General features: G+C 47.4%; 1 long non-coding RNA gene across 1 annotated transcript in view; it reads left to right on the forward strand.

Moving 5' to 3' along the window:
- Positions 1 to 21,280, forward strand: part of LOC110256376 (uncharacterized) — a 64,245-nt gene that overhangs the window by 13,393 nt on the left and 29,572 nt on the right. The window lies entirely within an intron of this gene.

Genomic DNA, 21,280 nt, shown 5'->3' on the forward strand with positions numbered 1-21,280 from the left:
AGGGACACATAGCATTGTGAAACCCTCTGGTGTTGAGTCACGATGGAGCCACAGGTGAGCAAACTGTGATGATGTGATTTTCAAAGGGGTCCCAGTTGTTGTCTGGGGGCCTGTCCGTTTGCTGAGACTTTTTCTCTACCTGGAAGTCTGTGTGACGTAGCTTTGCCTAACATGGTGATTTCTTCTTCATCCCTTGTGCATCAGGAAACAGTCTTACCCCTTGGCCTTGACTGCAATATAGCAGGATGCAACAGAACGCTGGGGTCAGAACATGGAATGCTGATAGATTTCCCTAATGTTGTCTGTCTGGTCTGTGTTCCTGGAGGTTATATGGCTATCATCCTGCATTCCTTATGGGTTGGGTAACCCCATAAACTCTGGCCCACTGATCCTCAGTGGAGGCAGTGCTGCCCCCTAGAGGTATTTTAGAAATACATGGTGGATTTATGTTTGTTACTTGGTTGCTTGGGGCACTGGGGAAGAGGAAGAGAGGGGGCCAGACTTCCTGCCTTAGATGAAGCAGTTTTGTCTGACGATTTGTCCTGCACTTCATGGGACATTTGAATGCCCCTGACATTCATATAGGTAGAAAATCTGTGTTGGTCTGAGCCTAGAACCTAATTCCAATTTGTATATAGACTCAAATTATTTTTTGCATAGTTTTAACATACACTGAATTTTTCATGAATGCTCCTATCATATAAATCGAGAGAATACTGTATTTTACCTTTACTGGGAGTTGTTCACCATTTCAGAAAACCGCAATATGAACAGCAAACTCCTCAGTGTATTTGAATTGCCAAAATAACACACCTCTATTCATCTGCATTCGTACATGTCTGTATGAATATATAGCACTTGTTTAGTCTTGTTTCAGAACATCAAATATAAAGAAAGTACCCATAATGTTACAGTCAATAATGTTTTATTGCTCTCAAATCAAAGTTATTCATTTTAAGTAGGTATAATTGTCTTATATCTTCTTGTGTAGTTATGCTCAAACATTTATAGATTAAAATGCATATTATTTTATAAATTATATCCTTGTAGTTCTTTATCTTATAGTTAAGGCAGTATATTGATTCTTTAAAAATTATGTGTGTAGATGGGTCATATGACCTGTAAATTTCACTTCAGGATAGTTGAAGTGGCTTTACAAAATAATTGCTATAAAAAGGGAGCATTGGATCTGATAGAATTGGAATGCACTGCTCTCAGCAACATCCTGGAGAATATTTTGTTTTATCTAATTTTCACAACAGCTCTACAAGCTGGGACCTATTATGCCTACCCTTTTGCATAGGAGGCAACCGAGTCACAGGGGCACGAGGTAACCTGCTCAAGGGCACATATCTAGAAAAGGGGGGAGTCAGGATTCTAGAGGCCTCTCATGAGACCAGGTCACTATTCTGCCTTCTACCCATCGTGTTTGGCCTCTCTCCCATGATTTGTCCAGGTGCCTAGAGCCTTTCTACCTGAAAGCCCATCCTCTGACCTTGTTCGGCCTTTTACAGAGCCCAGTAGGACTCAGACTGGAAGAAAAAAATGACTTTTTCCTTTTGGATGAAATTTCAATAGAGTATATCAAAGGGATTGGGGAAATAACTATTAAAATAATAATAATAATAAATCATTTTATAAAATTATAAAAAACATTTCAATATTTCAATAAATCAAAGGGAAGTACTTTGCGTAGAGCAGAGTCTCAATAAACTTTGTTGAATGAATGAGTGAATGATTAGGTAGGGTGGTGCTTGGTCCTTTGGAAAAGCCCCTGGACTTTCAGTAATTTAAGGCGATGTAAGTTTCGCAGTTGTGGACATCAGGTTTGAAGGGCTCCCAGCTCAAAGATGGAGACCTCCATTGTCTCCCTGAGGCTGAGGAAAGGCTGGCCACTCTCTTTCCCAGGAAATATAGCTATCCGAAACAGGAGTCAGCACATCTCCCTCACTCCTTCCCCTTGCTCACTGACTGGGCCTCAGGTCCTGGATGTGGGGTATTCTTTAAATAGTGGCCTTTCCTTGGGCCCTTGCCTGTGATCTAACTGATGCTGGCCCAGGGGATGCCAGCTCCTACAGTGGGTACCACAAAGAGATACTGCCCTGTGTTTCCTATATATCTTTGACAGTTCTCACTCTGAGCTCCTGCTTCTTTCCTTCATTCAGTAAATGTTTTCTGAGGGCTTGCTTTGTGCCAGATACTGGGATACAGGGATGAGCAACAACACATGGTCCTTATTCTCCAGTGACTCAGATTTAGGACAGAGGACTGGCTTTTGCAATAAAGTATGGAAAGAGCTGTGACAAAGGAATATACAGAGGCTCTGGGAGCCCAAGGGGAGAGGCAGCTGACCCAGACTGGGAAGAAGAGGGAACCCCCAGCTTAGTCCCAAGGAAAGCCTACGCTTTAGCAAAGACAAAGGATGACTCCTTTAGTCAGGGTCCCAACAGGGAAGGATGAGCCACTAAGTAAGGATAACTTGAGGAGGGTTTGTGTATAAAGGGGTTATTTACAGAGGTGTGGGTAGGAGATGAGGGAACATTACAAGATATCACAGAAACCCAGGCTAGCAGCAGCCACAAGGCCAGAAGAAAGGGGAGGTGGAGCTCCTGTTCTCTGGAAGAGACAGTTGTAGAGAACAGGCTGGCTTGAGAAAAGGAGTGACCCTCTGTCTGGGGGCCTGATATGACTACACAGGGAGGGCCATAGGCAAACCCCAACCAGAAGCCACAGGGCTCTGGAGTTTGTTTGTGTGATCCATACGGGGCAGCCTCTGGGGCACCATGCAGGGCAGAGAGTGAATCTGGAGGGGCCAGCAGATCAATTCAGCTCCCTGGTTAGGGAAGGCCTGGAGGTATGGGACAGCATGTATGTTGGGGAAATGTTTCTTCATGGCTGGTGTATGGAGTAAACTGTTTCAGGAGAGTTCTGTCATGAAAGACCTTGCCTGTCTTTCTGAGGAATTTGAAAATGTATCCTAAAGGCAAGGGAGCACTGAAAGATCTTAGGCAGGAGGTGACCTGACTAGATTTGTGTTTTTATTTTTATTTTTATTTTTTTTTGTCTTTTCTAGAGCCGCAGCTGCAGCATATGGAGGTTCCCAGGCTGGGATCTAATTGGAGCTGCAGCTGCCAGCCTACACCACAGCCACAGCAATGCAGGATCCAAGCCACGTCTGCGACCTACACCACAGCTCACGGCAACACCGGGTTCTTAACCCACTGAGCGAGGCCTAGTTGTATTCGTTAACCACTGAGCCCCAACAGGAACTCCAGATTTGTGTTTTTAAACGGCCCCTCTAGCCCTGGTGTGCAGATGATCTGGAGGTACGATTCTAGATTAGAGATGGTAAGGCCTGAAGGCAACGGCCGTGAGAAAGAAAGAAGTGGATGGATTTTAGGAAGTTTTAGGAAGTAGACTCAAAATGTAATCAAGGTTTGGAGGGGGAGTGGTCAAGGGAAGGCCCTGGGTTTTGGCTTTAAAGCTTGAATGGGTTGGCCGTCCTGCTACTGCTGCCTGGGCTTTGCTTTCTGCATTAAGGAGAAGACTTAGATTGGCCCTTATTCTCAGGACCTTAAGCTTCCAAGGGGGCTTTGGAAGGGCTTCCTGGTCATGCAGCAGGTTGGTCTCATCTTGGCTGTTCCGAGAGCAGACCAAAGTGGAGAGCAGAAGAAGGCACCTTTTGCTGCCCACCCCCCCAACCCTCCTGGGGACCTCTGGAGCCAGGACCTGCTCCCCTCCACCCCCCTGCCCCTTTCCATATGGAGAGAGGATGTGTTTTCTTTTAACGTGCTTCACTGCAGGGGCAAATGAGGCCCAGCTGAAGGGAGAGAGCCAGCAGTGACGGCAGAGCAAGGGCTCCACAAGCTGGGGTCCTGTCATCCCCAGTTTCCTTCCCCTGCTTTTCTGAAGGCTTCGGTCCCCATAGGCTCATATTTCATCACTCGCAGCTCCGAAGAACCTGCTATCCAGTAACAGGTCCCATTCCTTGGAGTTCTCTGCCCAGAAACCTGGAATAATTTTCTTTTGTTTTAGAGGGAAATGCTGAGGTAGTTCTTTCAAGTCCTAAGAACTTGGGTCGTCATGGCAACCCATGAGGGTGGGGTGGGCCAGGTGGGGGCCTTCTTAGCAGCCTTTCGTTTCAAATGCCAGATTAAAGGAAAAGCTTCTTTGGAGTTTGCCTCATTAAGACATAGCCGGGTGCGGGCTTGCTGGATGATTTTCTGGTTCATCATTTTACACATTCCATTTTGCCTACATTTTCTCACCTGATGGACAGTCTTCTGGGATTTCTCCCTGAGAATTTTGGCTCGCTCCCTTCCCCCCAAATTTCAGCTCGTCCCTGGCAAGAGAGTTGGCACGAGTGTTTCCTTTGTTCTATCTGGGGCCTTGTCCTGTAAGCCCCTTACTTACAATGAGACTGCCGCTTAAAAAAAAAAAAAAAAAAAGGTAACGTGCTTACTGAGGTTTTGTTCAGTCTCTGGAAGGAAAGATGGTCATTGAACAGCTGTTTCGGTCCACACTACACTTTTGGCTCAGGATCCTTCTCCCACTTTGACCTGGGCCAAGGACTGGGGGAGTCCAGTGCCCTCTCTGGCTCGGGGCAGAGGCAGGGGGAGAGGGGGGTCTTCCACCTGCTGTCTAGGGGATTCTAGGAGAAAATAAAGGGAGAAATGTTTAACCCAGGGGCCGAACTCAAGTATTTTTTTTTCTTCTAAACTGAACTGTAAATCCTGGCTTGAAATGACTTTAGAATTCTCCTTCAGGTGGGACCAGCATCCCCACTCCACCCCAGTCCAAACCTTCTTCCCCAGCAGGGAATTTCAATTCAGACCCGCAAAATAGACTCAAATTGCTCAGTCGACTAAAGCGTTTCCCACACTTAGTCACCAAGTCTTGTCATTTACTTCTTCATTGTGTCTCCTAGATTCACCTAGTTGTTAATGTTCTTATTAGCAACAGCCCCATTTCTTAAATATTACTGAGAGCCAAGATTTCCACGTGTCACCAAAAACCTTGTGAAGCAGGTACCGTTCTTTTCTTCTTCTTCTTCCTCCTCTTCCTCTTCTTCTTTTCCCCAAATTTGTCTTTTTTCCCCTTTTTCTTTTTAGGGCTGCACCTGCAGCCTATGGAGGTTGCCAGGCTAGGGATCGATCGGAGCTGCAGTTGCCGGCCGACACCACAGTCACAACAACTTGGGATCCAAGCAGCATCTGTGACCTACACCACAACTCACAGCAACACCAGATCCTTAATCCACTGAGCGAGGCCAGGGATCGAGGCTGGGTTCGTTACCCCTGAGCCACAATAGGAACTCCTCATTCTTTTCATCTTAGAGAGAAAGGAACTGAAGACCCCCAAAGGCTAACTTGTCCAGAGCCAAAGAGCTGGTCAGAGGTGGAGTCGGGTCTGTCTGTTGCTCTTCCCTCCATGACACAGTCTAGCGCCTCAGCTGCCACCCCACTTTCCTCCCCTCTCACTAGACCATGGCAAGCACTCCTGCCCAGGCTCCACACCTCATTTCCTGAATGCAGCCACTGAATGATTTTCCTAAAGCCCCCCTTTCATTGTTCCCTGGTAAGCTCACTTTTAGGGTGTAGAGACCACTGCTGTCTTATTCACTGGGGTGTCTATGGGATTCAGCCCACAGAAAGTACACAGTCACTGCTCACTTATTTAAGTACAGAATCAATGAAAGAGATCTCTGTCCTCCACAGGTCCTCCCCTACTCTCTCTTTTTGGGTCCCTCCAAGCTGGACCCACAGCTGCCCTCTGCCATCAGACTTACCAGCCAGTCCCGTTCAGGCAGATGGCATATGATCAGACGATGTGAGCGTGTTTACAAGGCACATGCCTATGGTGCTCCCATTGCTCTGGTTGCTTCTGCTTCTGCTCTGCTTCTGCAGGGAGAAAGTATTCCTATTACAATAGTTCCAAGATCTGGGGATGAGTCCTGGGTCCCCAAATGGCCCCTGGGCCCCATCTGCCTTCCCTCGTATTAACCTCATTCATAGAGTAGCTGTTTACTAAGCAGCTGCTGGGGTGGGCCCCCTGCATATGTTATCTCATTTAATTGCCAGGACCTCAAAGGCAGATTCTGGTGTCTCCATCTTACAGATGAGGAAAGTGAGGTTTAAGTCACTTGCTAAAGGACTCAGACACTGGAGGAGGGACTTGAGCAGGGGCTGATCTGTGGTTGGAGCCTTGGTGATTTTTCCTTTTACTGCCCTTCCTCACAGGAGCCAGTCTTCTGCCATGTTCTACCCATCAAACCTCTAAATCCCTCCTCAATTTCTGGGAACCTGACAACCTCAGGAGCTAATAATCATAGTAAGAACAGGTATAATTATGTGAGTGTTGTCTATATAGGCCAGAAGCTCCACAAATGACTTTATTTAATTTTCATCCCTAAAAAGTAGGTGCTGTGATTTTTTTTTTTTTTTAATAGGGCTACATCCATGGTATATGGAAGTTCCCAGGCTAGGAGTTGAATTGGAGCTATAAGTGCTGGCCTAACCACAACCACAGCAACGCAGGATCCAAGCCTCTTCTGCGACCTACACCACAGCCCACAGCAACTCCAGATCCTTAGCCCACTGAGCAAGGCCAGGTAGCGAACCTGTGTCCTCATGGATACTAGTCGGCTTTGTTACCACTGAGCCACGATGGGAACTCAGGTGCTATGATTTTTTTTAATTTAATTTTTGGGAGTTCCCATCATGGATCAGAGGAAACAAATCTGATTAGTATGAGGATGCAGGTTTTCGATCCCTGGCCTTGCTCAGTGGATTAAAGATCAGGCATTGCTGTGAGCTGTGGTGTAGGTCGCAGACACGCCTCAGATCCTGAGTTGCTGTGGCTGGTGTAGGCTGGCATCTATAGCTTCAGTTTGACCCCTAGCCTGGGAACCTCCATATGCCTCGGGTGCAGCCCTTAAAAAAAAAATAATAATTTTTATCTTATATTGGCGTATAGTTGATTTACAATGTTGTGTTAGTTTCGGGTGTACAGCAAAGTGATTCAGTTATACATATACATACATCCATTCTGTTTTCAGATTCTTTTCCCATGTAGGTTCTCACAGAATACTGAGTAAGAGTTCTCTTTGCTATACTGTATGTCCTTGTTGATTATTTATTTTATATGTAGTAGTATGTAGATGTTAATTCCAAACTCCTAATTTGTCCCTTCCTACCACATTTCCCCTTTGGTAACCATAAGTTTGTTTTATAAGTCAGTGAATCTGTTTCTGTTTTATACATAAGTTCATTTGTGTCATTTTTAAAGATACCGCATATAAATGATATCATAATGTTTGTCTTTGATTTACTTCACTTGGTATGATGATTTCTAGATCCATCCATGTTGCTGCAAATGGCACTATTTCATTCTTTTTTATGGCTGAGTAGTATTTCATTGTGTGTATGTACTATATCTTCCTTATCCATTCCTATGTCAATGGACATCTAGGTTGTTTCCATGTCTTGCCTCTTGTAAATAGTGCTGCTATGAACATTGAGGAGCATATATCTTTTCAAATTATGGTTTTCTCTGAATAGATGCCTGGGAGTGGGTTTACTGGATCATATGTTAGTTCTAGTTTTATGGTTTTAAGGACCTCCATACTGTTCTCCGTCGTAGTTATACCAATGCACATTTCCACCAAGAGTGTGTGTGTATGTGTGTGGGGGGGTCCTCTTTCTCCACACCCTTTCCAGCATTTTTGTTTGTAGACTTTCATTTATTTTTATTTTTTATTTTATTTTATTTTTTGTCCTTTGTCCCTTTAGGGCTGCACCCACGGCACATGGAGGTTCCCAGGCTAGGGGTCCAATCCGAGCTGCAGCTGCCGGCCTACACCACAGCCACAGCAACGTGGGATCCGAGCCGCGTCTGCAACCTACACCACAGCTCACGGCAACGCCAGATCCCTAACCCACTGAGCAAGGCCAGGGATGGAACCCACAACCTCATGGTTCCTAGTCTGATTCGTTAACCACTGAGCCACGACGGGAATTCCTGTTTGTAGACTTTTAATGATGGCCATTCTGACCGGTGTGAGAGGAAACCTCATTGCAGTTTTGACATGCATTTCTCTAATAATTACCGATGTTGCGCATCTTTTCAAGTGCTTTTTGGCAAGTAGGTGCCTTCATTATCTCTACTTTATAGATAAGAAAACTGAGAGATTGTCACCTCCAATGTCTGATAGCTACTCAGGGGAGGAAGCTAAGATTCAAACCAGGTGTGTCTGAGTCCAAAGCTCATATTCTTTACTACTCCTGCCAAAGCCGTCTGACGGCAAATGAGGCCCTGACAGTTCTCTACATCTCTCGCTGCACCCCACTTCTAGCTGAGGTCCCACCACCTAGAACCTGGCTGCCACTGCCTTCTGGCCTCTGGACTTCTGCTTCTCTCGCTAGCCTTCCAGGTTAACCTGAACTAAGCCACGTTCACCTGCCCCTCTGCTGTGCCGTGCACATCTGGTCACCCCTGCAGCCAAGTCAGTTCCTTTGGCCCAGCTTCCTCCCTGCCCTTGCCTGTGTGGGAGGGTCCCTGTGTGATTCCCAGCACCTGCCATCCATCCCCCATGAACTCAAGGGGCCATGATACCCTCTATAATACCCTCGTGGTTTTCTAAGGTGGCCCAAGTGAGTCTCAGGTCCTCTGCCTGGCTTCCTGGGCAATGTGTATCTCCCCTGCTTCTCTCCACCAGTGACAGCCTCTTCTCTGTGGCCCTTCACATTCTGGGCCAGTCCTTATGTATGGCCGAGCCTGGCTCAGGGCCTCCTCAGCATTGTGGCTGGGGCCCCTTGCTGGCTCCCGGCTCCCTGCTGACCTGCTGAGTGGTCCTGCCCTGCTCTGCTACTCGATGACAGAGTCTGTCTACATTGAACTCCCGCCCCTTGTCTCCCTCTGATCCCCAAGCAGTGCATGTGCCTAAGCCCCAGGTCCTGGCTTGCCCAGTCACCTCTTTCTCCCCACTGGATGGGATATCATCTAGCCTTTTTTCCCCAGCATCTTCCAACTCAGACTCTGCTTCACTCAGAGCCGAATCACTCACTCAACTGAGAATAAAAGCTGGGGGCCCATAGGCAGGACATGGTGGGGGGCACTGAATCCTCCCGGCTGCCCCCACTCCCCAGACCCATGGTCCCACACTCACACCTGCACCCTCTGTGCCTGGCTTTGCTGCTCTGCTTGCTTCCTACTACGACAGCAGATCGCCCCTCCCCTCTCCCACCTCACTAAAGGCCTCATGTGCTCTGACGCCAACTCAGAGGACGGTAAGCCAGGGCTTTCCAGTGTTCTCCGCACACAAAGAAAAAGCAAAGTGGGGTAAATGGAGTGATGGCTGGCAGCCAAGGAAGAGCCTGCCAGGAGGTCCAGACACCCCAGGCTTGGCCCCAAGGGCTAAAGGGATGGATGAGACTCTGCTCACCTGGAACCCATTCTGCCGAGCAGCTCTCCTGTAAGCCATAGCAATAAACAGTAATAGCTCCCTTTTATCAAATGATTAAAACGTGCCAGCTGGTGTGTTAGGCATTTAGCTCCGTCTCCTCTGGTCCTGCACTGCAGGTAATCATTATCCCCATTTTACAGATGAGGCCCAAGGCTCAGAGGCAGTCGGCAGCTTGCCCTGAGCTTTGCTTCTCTGAGCATCTCCCGTGCTTAAGGACCCCTCCGGCATTCTTTTTTCCTCCTTCTGTGCCCATTCTGCAAGGACACGGGAGCTCTTTGAGAGCAGGGCTGTGTCTGATTCCTGTCGGCCCTCACACAGGGGGTGCTGCCTGTTCCCCAGCTCCTTCTAGGAAGCCCCAGGATTCTTAGGCTCAGCTCTTGCTGCCGCACCAAAGGAATAAACCCAAATGCCTTCCCTGAGGGAGGGCCGACCCCGTATCTGGGAAGGGTGTTTGGGAAGAGGGGCCAAGCTGCCACCAAGAGGCTTGGTGACTGTGGACATATGGCAGTGAGATGTTTCCAAGTCAAAGGCTGCAGGAGTCTCTGTTTCTTTGCTCCTCCTCTCAGGGCATCTGCTCACACTCACGTCCCTGGTCATGGCCTCGGGCGATCTTCCCCACTTCAGGTATTGAGAAAGCTCAGGTGTCTCTCTCAAGATCCCATCTGCATACCCAGATCCCTGTGGGGACCTCTGGCAATCCTTGAGGGAGAGGATCAGGGAATTCAGAAGTGGCTCCTGTTGCCACACTCCTGTCTCCATTCTCTCCTGTGTAATAGACGGTGTTAGGTCCGTGTGAATTGCTGAGCTGGTCCAGCCTCTCCATTTATTGATGGTGAAGCCAAGGCCCGAAGAGACGAGTGTTTCCTACCAGGTCCCACTAGAAGAAGAGGCAGAAATGCTTGGACTCCTGGGCGTGCTCTTCCCACAGGTTACACTGTTTCCGCATCAATGCAGTCACCGAGGTGCTGCCGCCCAATCCGGAGGTCGCTGACTTTTCTCAGTTGTTTCTCGGTGGGAGGACTTTGTGCCTCCCTTATTGGCGCATGGGGAAGGGAGGGTAAAACCATCAGGGGACAGACATTCAGAGGTGCCCACATGGGTCCTCTCGAGCCCTTGCAACTTTGCAAAATGGCAGGCTGGGCCACTCGTGTGCACTGTTGCCCATGCTCCCTCTCTCCCTGATGTCTGGAAGCTTGGTGGGAGGGCAGTTGCCTCCCATTGAGGATCCTGGTTGCTATGGGCCCATCAGGGTCACAGACCTTCTGCTGAATAGAAGTCTGCTCTTTGGCCGAGTGAGGGCGTGGCTCTTCCCCAGCCTGGCAGGACCAGTAGGGTTAACCGGGAGCTGCCCTCCTCCTCGTCGTCGGCACCATTTCTTCCAGAGGGAAGGAGCGAGCTCTCTGCCATCTACATATTTTCAGCTGAGTTATATTTTTGCATAAAGTAAACTTAGCAAACAGAGAACACAGTGAGAATATATTTGGCTTTGAAGCGTCAGTGTTCTGACAGGCATTTCCTATTAGCTATCTCTGAGCCGACCAGCCCGGCTGGGTTTTGCTTAAGTGGCATAATTCTCCTGCCGTGGAGACAGCTCATTCATTAGTCATTCCAAAAGCCAAATACAAAATATCCTTCCCTAAGCCAACTCCACCAACCAGCCCCGCAGCCCGCAGCCCGGGCGGAACAATGAAACTGTGGGGCTTACCGGCCCAGCAGAGGTCAGCCTGGGAGCCACCCAGCTGCAGCCCTGGAGGACAGAGGACTACTCTGGCCTGAACCCTTCATTCCCTCTGGAACAGGAAGGACACCTCTTCCTCTGGCTTGCAGAGGCCTGGAGTGCCTTTTGGAGGATGGGTTCCATCCCATCTCACTACTGAGTCACTTGCGACAGTTCGAGGCCCTGGGTGAATACACTCCATTTGGTTTATGAGCTTTTAGGTCCTAGAAGCTAAAGGTACTTGTTCTAAGAGGAAGCAGCGGAATGTGTCCTTTCCTGCTTGGGTCTCTCAGCTGAACTTAGCCCTTCCTTGACTGGCATCCCGTGTGTTCTCTTTTAATCCCTGCGCGGTGAGGGTTCGTGCCCCCATTTTACAGATGAGTAAACTGAAGCTCAGAGAAGTGAAGTGATTTGCCAGAAGTCACACAGCCAGGGTTTGAGCCTGTTAGGCTCCAAAATGCATCTTTGGACCTCTCTGTCAGGAAGTCTCCCTTGGGGTAACGATCTGAGTTGAAAAATAAAAATACACATGGAAGGGAAGATCTCCTTTTCTCAGCTGTGAAAGAACGAACAATGCCACTGTATTCCGGGCAGGGTGGGCTGAAAAGGCAACCAGGGGAAAGCAGGGAAGCCATGCTGTTCTCAAAGGAAGGCTGGAGTTCCCGTCATGGCTCAGTGGTTAACGAACCTAAGATCCATGAGGACGAGGGTTCAATCCCTGGCCTCGCTCAGTGGGTTAAGGTTCCAGCATTGCCATGAGCTGTGGTGTAGGTCACAGATGTGGCTTGGATCTGCTGTTGCTGTGGCTGTGGTGTAGGACAGCGGTTGTAGCTCCGATTCAACCCCTAGCCTGGGAACCTCCATGTGCCGTGGGTGTAGCCCTAAAAAGACAAAAATAAAAAATAAAATAAAAGGGAAGGCGGAAAACACTTGAGGTGGGAGTTGGTTGGGGGAAGGGGTAGTTCTGATGGAGGCAGAGCTTCATCTGAGGTGGGCCCTGAGCTGGGACCAGAGCAGGGACAAGGAAGTGGTTGTTGTGGTTCCATTGCCCTGCTGGGGGTTCCACACATGCCCCATTGAATGGGCCATCTGACAAAGCCTGAGCAAGCAGAATGCCAAGTGGTAAAGGCTCCACTCACACCCAGTAACGAGGGGAACACCAGAGAAGCACTGAGAAAGTTCCTGTGCAGAGGCAAAGAGCTGGAGGTTGTGGCCACAGCTGGCAGTTGGTGTCAGACTCCCCAGAGGGCCTAATTAGCGCTCCAGGTGGACAAACACATTCACAGGTGCCCAGGCCAATCGGGAGGTGGGGCGGGGAAGGGGTGGGCAAACAGGCTGATTCAGAGGTAGAACGTGTATACGTGAGCGCTAGGTTCCCAAAGCCGACCTCCAAAGCCAGAATTCCTGAGTGGTGCCCTCCTTAGCCTGGCATTAGACGGTCCTCAGGCTTGCCTCAACTCACCTCGGTAGTATCATCTCCCACTCTCCCCTTTGTCCCTTCACTCCCTGTCTCTAACTATTTGTTATTTCTAAACACTCATAATGCTTTTATTCTATACTCTTCCACAGGCTATTTTCTCTGCACGCACTTCAACTCTCCCATTCATAGTTCTCACCTAGCAAACTCCTACTCACCCTTCAAAACCCTGCCTAAATGTATCAGGAAGCCTTCTCCTCCTCCCCCGGGATAAATTTTCACTGTGTTCCTGTCCTCTCTTTTCTACAACTCTAGTAAATCACTGATTCCAGTGCACTGGTGGGGATCCTGTCCTATTTTATCTCTGGGTTCCCAGGACCCAGTGGCGAGCTGGCATGTAGGAAATGCTCCATCAGTTGATAAAGCAGCACAGCCTCGATGGCTGTGAATTTGAAAACATGTGCCACAGAATCATTGTCCCTCAGATCTGGAAGAAAACATATAGTTGAGGTAAGTAAACCGGTTCTTTGATGTTTGAACACCTCATCTATATTCCCAGACTGATGTAATATACGTACAACCGAATCTAAAACTGGCACGTATGAAGTGCTCAGTGAAGGGTAGCTGACCTTGTTGCTGTTGTTTCTCAGGCACTGAAGATGGACCTAGAAGAGCCCTTAGGAAAAAACACTGATTTGGAATGGATAAGCAATGAGGTCCTGCTGTAGAGCACTGGGAACTATATCTAGTCACTTATGATGGAGCATGATAATGTGAGAAAAAGAAATGTATACATGTATGTGTGACTGGGTCCCCTTGCTGTACAGTAGCAAATTGACAGAACACGGTAAACCAGCTATAATGGAAAAAAATAAAAATCATTAAAAAAAAAAAGGAAAAGAAAAAACACCAAGTCTAGACTTGGAGCTGATGTTTGGGGTCTTAAATAGATCTCAGTATCTTTGTTCAGTCAGGTCAGCCTCTCTAGACCTGTTTCCTCAGCTAGAGTGATGGATACAGAGATCTGATAATTGGTTCCCTTCCAGCTCTAATGAAAAAACCAAAACAAAACCTAGGCAAACCTCCTCAACAGATCTTGGGGACTCCAGCTCTGATCTTCCTGGTGTGACCCCTGATCAGAAGCCAGGGACCCAACCCCGACCTTAATGGCTCTTCTGGGGGTGTGTTCTTTCCTGAGGCAGGACCAATCCTTAGGGAGGCAGAAACTGCTCCTTGCCAAACGCGGCCAGTCATACCCGCTTTGCCATCCCCGAGAAGGAGGGTGACAGTCTGTCATGGAGCTTGTGGCAAAATCCCTCTTCCTCCCCAAATGCCAGCTATGATGAGCTGTGTCCTCACCACGAAACTGCAGGGGTGTGTGCGGGTGAGTCACAGATGCTCAGATCAGATTTATAGAGTGTTTGCGAGGCGGAGTGGTGGGAGGTTTGTGGCTGTCAGAAGCACCCCGATTCCCTTTCCCTACTCCCAGCGGTTGTTGAGACCTTAGGACCCAGGTATTTGGGACACAGACCTATAAGAACCATCCTCAGATGCCACTTGGCTTCCAGGCAGTTCCTTATGCTAGGTCTCTGCCATTCAGAGCAGGCCCCTTGGAGGTGGCAAACAACTCGCCCTCACACCATCATCCCCCCCGCCCCATCCCACTCCACCCAGATCCAGGCCTGACTCTTCTCTCCCTGGTCCCCGCCATCCCCAGGGTGCCTCTAAAGGAATCAGGAGACCTCTCTAGGAGTGGTTGGTCTGAACCTCACACCCCTCGGGGGCCCCAGCTCCACCACCCCCATACCCTAGGCTCACTTTGTGGCTGCTGATGTGAGGCAAGGTGGCAGCCAGTGGTACAGGAGCCCCAGTCTCTCTGGGCTGGGCTCTGGTTCCAAATGCCCCCTCGTGCTCCTTCCCATCCAGTGATGGAGGACCCTGAGCTGCCAATAGGATCTGGGAAAGAGGTGGAGGCCTCTTAGGTGGAGGAGTCCTGGCAGGCAGGCAAGTCCCGACACAGGCACCAGGGCTGCGGCCTTCTGTGAGTCACCTGGGTCCCCGCTGCTTACTGGACAGAGCCAGAATAATGACAATAATAATAGAGATCCCGGTGCTGTTATTAACGCCTACCCTTCCCAGGATGGTATCTCTCCTCCATCCATCTGACAACCCCCAGGGGCAGGGAGAAGCTGATGGCAGAGATTTTATGCCTTGCCTTAAATAGGGGGGAAACTGAGGCCAGAGTTATTCTCTGAGAAGCTGGTAGTCCCAAGAGAAAAACTCTGCCTTCTAAAGTAACCCTGATGTCGGGAGAGTCACCCGGACCCACAATTACTGGGCCTCCTCACTGGCAAGCTCTTGGCTCAGAGAGGGAAAGAATCTGGGGTTTGGGGGGGGTTATTTTTATTTTTATTTTTTTAATTCATACAGACTTTCTTCTAATCCTTACTCACAACAGCCTTGGGTGGAAGGGATGATTATTCTCTCCATTTTATAGATGAGGACCCTGAAGTTCAGAGAAGTTAGGTAACTTTCCCATGGTCACACAGCAATGGAGTGGCAGAGTCAGGACTTGAACCCAGTTGGTTTGATTGTGCCTTCCCAGCCTCCTGTGCAGCTATGCCATCTACAGTCAAGAAACTCAAGATCTCCAAGGCTGGCTTCCCAGGCCTGTGGGCCTGGCCTTTCTCCATTGCCTTTCCCCCTTGGACTTGCTCTATCTCAAGATGAGGGCTCTTCCTAGGATTCCTTGGAGGCTGGCCTTCATTTTCATCTCTGAGCAGCCGTGAAAACATAAAGACTCAACACTTTAATCTGGGGGTCTTAGTGTTTATCTGGTATCCACCACCCACTCAACTTCTACCTACTAGTTATTATAATAACAACATTAACAATTTAGAGAAGCAATGATGATGATCACGGCATTCACAGATTCCCCCATTGGAGGCTGGACATAGATATAGCCTCGGCCTCTTGATTTAAATTTTTTTTTAAGTTTTATTAAAAAGTATAGTTGATTTACAATGTTGTGACAATTTCTGCTGTTCTGATGGACTTCACTTAGCATGATAATTCCTAGGTCCATCCCTGTTGCTACAAATGCCATTATTTCTTTCCTTTTAATGGCTGAGTAATGTTCCATTGTGTATGTGTACCACATCTTCGTGATCCACTCCTCTGTCGATGGACATTTAGGTTGCTTCCATGTCTTGGCTATTGCAAAGAGTGCTGCAATGAACATCGGAGCACATGTGTCTTTTCTTTTTTTTTTTTTTTTTGTCTTTTTGCCATTTCTTGGGCCACTCCCACGGCATATGGAGGTTCCCAGGCTAGGGGTCAAATCGGAGCTGTAGCCACTGGCCTATGCCAGAGCCACAGCAGCGCGGGATCCGAGCCGGGTCTGCAACCTACACCACAGCTCACGGCAACACTGGATCCTTAACCCACTGAGCAAGGCCAGGGATCGAACCCGCAACCTTATGGTTCCTGGTCAGATTCGTTAACCACTGCGCCACGACGGGAACTCCCCACATGTGTCTTTTCAAGTCATGGTTTTCTCTGGATAGATGCCCCGGAGTGGGATTGCTGGATCAAATGGTAGTTCTATGTTTAGTTTTCTGAGCACTCTCCATACTGTTTTCCATAGTAGTTGCACCAATTTACATTCCCACCAACAGTGTAATAGGGTTCTTTTTTCTGCACACCCTCTCCAGCACTTACTGTTTGCAGACTTTTTGATGATGGCCATTCTGACTGGTGAGAAGTGACACCCCGCTGCAAATGTAGTTTTGACTTGCATTTCTCTAATAATTAATGATGTTGAGCATCTTTTTTTTTTTGCCGTCTGTCTGTTTTCTTTGGAGAATTGTCTGTTTAGATCTTCTTCCCATTTTTCAATTGGGTTTTTTGTTTTTTTGATATAAAGCTCCAGGAGACGTTCGTGTATTTTGGAGATTAATCCCCTGTCGGTTGCTTCACTTGCAAAGATTTTCTGCCATTTGAGGGTTGTCTTTTTTTTTTTTTTTTTATGGTTTCCTTTGCTGTGCAAAAGCTTTTAAGTTTAATTAGGTCCCATTGGCTTTTTTTTTTTTTTTTTTTTTTTGTCTTTTTGTCTTTTGTTGTTGTTGTTGTTGCTATTTCTTGGGCCGCTCCCGTGGCATATGGAGGTTCCCAGGCCAGGGGTTGAATCGGAGCTGCAGCCACCGGCCTACGCCAGAGCCACAGCAACTCGGGATCCGAGTCGCGTCTGCAACCTACACCACAGCTCACGGCAACACCGGATCGTTAACCCACTGAGCAAGGGCAGGGACCGAACCCACAACCTCATGGTTCCTAGTCGGATTCGTTAACCACTGCGCCACGACGGGAACTCCTTATTTTTGTTTTTATTTTCATTATTCTAGGAGGTGGATCAAACAAGATATTTCTGTGATTTAAGTCAAATACTGTTCTGCCTGTGTTTTCCTCTAGAAGTATTATAGTAGTATCTGGCCTTACATTTAGGTCCTTAATCCATTTTGAGTTTGTGTATGGTATTAGGGAATGTTCTAATTTCATTCTTTTACATGTAGCTGCCCAGTTTTCCCAGCACCACTTATAGAAGAGCTGTCTTTCTTCCACTGCATGTTCTTGCCCCCTTTGTCATAGATTAGTTGACCAGAGGTGCTTGGGTTTATTTCTGGGCTTTCTATCCTGGTCCACGGATCTCTATATCTGTTTTTGTGCTGGTACCATACTGTTTTGATGACTATAGCTCTGTAGTATAGACTGAAGTCAGGGAGCCTGATTCCTCCAGTTCCATTTTTCTTTTTCAATGTTGCCTTTGGCCTTGCTCTCTTTAAAATTTCAAAATGGTCCTGGAGGAGTTCCCGTCGTGGCTCAGTGGAAACAAATCTGATTAGCATCCATGAGGATGCAAGTTTGATCCCTGGCCTTGCTCAGTGGGTTAAGGCTCCAGTGTTGCTGTGGCTGTGGTGTAGGCTAGCAGCTACTGCTCTGACTCAACCCCTAGCCTGGGAACCTCCATATACCTCAGGTGCAGCCCTAAAAAGACCAAAAAAAAAAGGTCCTGGATTTTGGGAGTCAGGAACATTGGATTCTAGTCTTAGTTCTTGCAGGGATGCTACATGCTATATGGCTGGGTGAGCCCCTAAATCCCTTCGTGCCTCCATCTCCCCCTCAGTAAAATGGGGATAATAATCTTGCAAGATGAAGAGCTTTTAAGCTTCTTGAAAGAATATTATAAGACATTTTTTTTCTTTAACCATCACCACCTCTCATTAAAAAGAACCTTATCTTCCTGCCCCAGGCTCCCACGGCTCTGGCTGCCCAGCCCTTGAAGAGGGTGCTGGGGAGGGTGCTGGGAGGGGGCCGGGGGCAGGGGTTGATCCCTTGGTTGCAGCGAGAGTCTGGCTTTTCCGGCCCTTCTCTTCAACAGCTGCCTCTGCCAAGGCCCTGAAGCTAGAAAAAGCAAGGCCATTGCCTGAGCGCAATAAATGCTTTTATTAGTCCTTTTATTAATGATGGTTGGTATTTGTTGAGAAGCTGGGACAATAGTTATTCCAGTAAGAGGATATTAAGCTCCCGCAGACAGACCCTGTATATCTAACGCTCTCTGGCCCCCCACCCTCCCCCGACGCTACTTTATTACAATGCAGTACACCCCTGGCCTCCTAGCAACTCCAAGAAGAGAGAGGAGGGGTGGGGGAGGTAGGGATAAGCTGATGTCATTAAACACACAGCCCTTTTCAGAGGTTACTTTAAACCAATAGCAGGAAGCTTTTGCTTCCCCCTGGAGAGTTTAGGGAGCCTGTGTGACTTTTGTGCTCTTTTTTTTTTTTTTGCCGCCTCTGGGTTCTTGGCTATTTTACAGCCAGAGCTGCTAGTGATGATTTGGTAAGGGAGGAGGACATCCTTGAACCATTTGTTAAATTTGAGACCATTCCCGTTCTTTGTTTTCAGCCATTTTACATTATTTTTTATTAATAAATATTTATAATGCTAGATGCTGACAGTGTTCTGAGTGCTTCTCAAATATTAATTTATTAAATCCTCATAACAGCCTTATGAAGCCGTTACTATTATTATCTCTTTTTCATAGATGAAGCAATTGAGGCCCAGAGAGGTTAAGTGACTTGCCCAAGGTCACACAGCTAATAAGTAACAGCTCCAGGTTTGAACCTAGGCAGTTGTCTCCACAGTCTGTGCTCTTTATCTGAAATTGAAAGTGAGTCTTAAAAGAACTGGGGAATATTTCCAAAATGCAGCAGCTTTATTACTTTACCAAAAGGAATTAGATACTTTCATGTAAGGCATAGTATAATAAATTATAATAATTCTGAAAATCTGAATGAGTTGAAAGCATGCTTAGAGGTCATGTGATCTAATCCTCTGACGAATGCAAGAATTCTCTCTGCAACATCTCTCATATGTGATCCTCCAACTTTTGCCTATATACCTCTAGTGACAGGGAACTCATCTGGCAGATCATTGGTTTGCACAGTTCTCACTGTTACCAAAGAAAGTTCTTTCCCAGGCTGGACTGAAATTCAGCTCCCTGTAACTTATTCTCATGAATTGAAGAAAAGAAGAAAAAAAGGATGTGTCCATTTTGTGCAGGAAATAGCCCTTAAAGTACTTGAAAAGAGCTTTCCTTTCCCCTTAAATATTTTTTCCTCTTTAGGGTTAAACTTCTTTCTTTTTTTGTGGTCCTCATTTGTTATGATTTCCAGATTCTCCATCTTCCTGTTTCCACCCCTCTGATGACCGGCAGTTTGTCAGTGTTCTTCCTAGAGTGGTGTCAGGAGGAAGCACAATACATCAGGTGTGGCCCAGGAGCACTGAGAAGGGGATCCCCTCCTCTTCTGTACCCACGCTTCCAGTGATGCAGCGTAACTCACTTTGGGTGCTTTGAGAGTCATATTATATATACCCTTGACTCATCTTGAGCTCGCAACCAGTGTGTAACTCTTCTAGCTCCATCTTCCAAATTCTGAGATTATACTGCTGTGCTGGAGTTTGTTTTGGGTTTTGTTGGTTGGTTGGTTTTTTGTGTTTTTTGTTTTGTTTTGTTTTGTTTTTTTTAAGTCCAAGGATAGTAAATTTCGTCTCGTTAAATTCAGTTCCTCTTCCAACCAATCAGGTTGACTTGAACCGTACTCTTTTTTAGCAACTCCCTACCTAATTTTGTATCATCTGAAATTTTGATGAAGATGCTATCTGTGGAAATTCCCATCGTGGCTCACTGGTTAACGAACCCAACTAGCAACCATGAGGTTGTGGGTTCAATCTCTGGCCTTGCTCAGTGGGTTAAGGATCTGGCGTTGCCATGACCTGTGGTGTAGGTTGCAGATGTGGCTTGGATCTGGCGTTGCTGTGGCTGTGGCATAGGACAGCTACAGCTCTGATTCAACGATTTGACCCCTAGCCTGGGAACCTCTATATGCTGTGGGTACAGCCCTCAAAAGACAAAAAGACAAAAAAAAAAAAAAAAAAAAAAGATGCTATCTCTGCTTCCATTCAGGTTGTCCTCAAAATTTTTTTTTTTTTTTTAAGCTGAATAGGAAAAATTTCCAAGGTTAGCTGTGTGGAAGAAGATGAGGCAAAGCTAGAATGATTCCAAAAAGACGTATTTCTCTTTGGATCAATAGGGGTGACTAGTGTTGTGCACTTTCTGGAAATATGAGTGTCTTGGTAAACTGGGTAAAGACTCTGCAGCATCACTTCTGCGTCAGAGCCTGGGACCCATGACGAGGCAGGAAGGCAAATATTGATAGCTTGCTTCATAGATCTGATTGTTTCCTCTATTCCTTCTGCCAACAAGTACTGAGAGTTGAAATGGAAGATGTTATGAAGTAGAAGCAAGGCGCACTGTGGAGAGACAGGCAGGACTCCCAGACCAGAAAAAGCCAGGTGATTACTGTAAGCATCAAGATCTCCAGAAATAAAAAAGAAGACATTCTTGGACCAGAAACAGAGCTAACTAAAAAAAAAAAAAAAAAAAAAAAAAAAAAAAGCTTTAGCATGAGGCATGGAGTTTGAATAAATTTTCTCAGCTTGAACAGTCATTCTCTTCTGTCATTCCTTAGAGGTCACACCTAAAAGCCAAAAGAATCAGACTGAGGCCACATCATTGGGGTTCACAGCAGGGGGGTCTCTGTTTCTACCAAAGGGTGTTGGAAATCAATTTAATGTCGCAATCTTGCTCCCCAGCCCACTCATACCACGCACCGCAGGAGTATATTTTTAACTCTCTTTCTAATATTCCCCCAAATTGTTCTTCTCCTTGCCCATTTTGACACAGTCTTTTCACTCTCCAGGTCCCACCTCCTCTTCTCCACATGCTCCGCCCCGCCCCTCAGGAGTCTGGCAGCTGCAGCGTCTCAGGCACCTGAGCTGGATGCAGCTGCAGGGACTCAGGTAGATTTTGGTGCCTGGGGCGTAATGATTGGTGGCGGAGACTTATGGGATTTCCAAGACAGTCATGAATCAGAATGGAGCCAGGTAGCTGAATCCAGGTAGGAAAAGCCAGGAAAGCTAAACTGGAAGAGAGCCTGGACCAAGGGGGAGCCAGTGTCCGGGCAGACAGAAGACACTGAACTGAAGGGCAGGCAAGGTTTTCCATGTGTCTCCAGTGGCTAAGGCAGAGGCATGCTTACTGGGGCTAAGGGCCCAGGCCAGGGAA

Source organism: Sus scrofa, chromosome 13 (assembly GCF_054392235.1).
Source record: "Sus scrofa isolate SSC_HxYL_T2T_F1_AM1 chromosome 13, Sscrofa_HxYL_maternal_Yorkshire_Landrace_v2.0, whole genome shotgun sequence".
Taxonomy (NCBI): Eukaryota; Metazoa; Chordata; class Mammalia; order Artiodactyla; family Suidae; genus Sus; species Sus scrofa.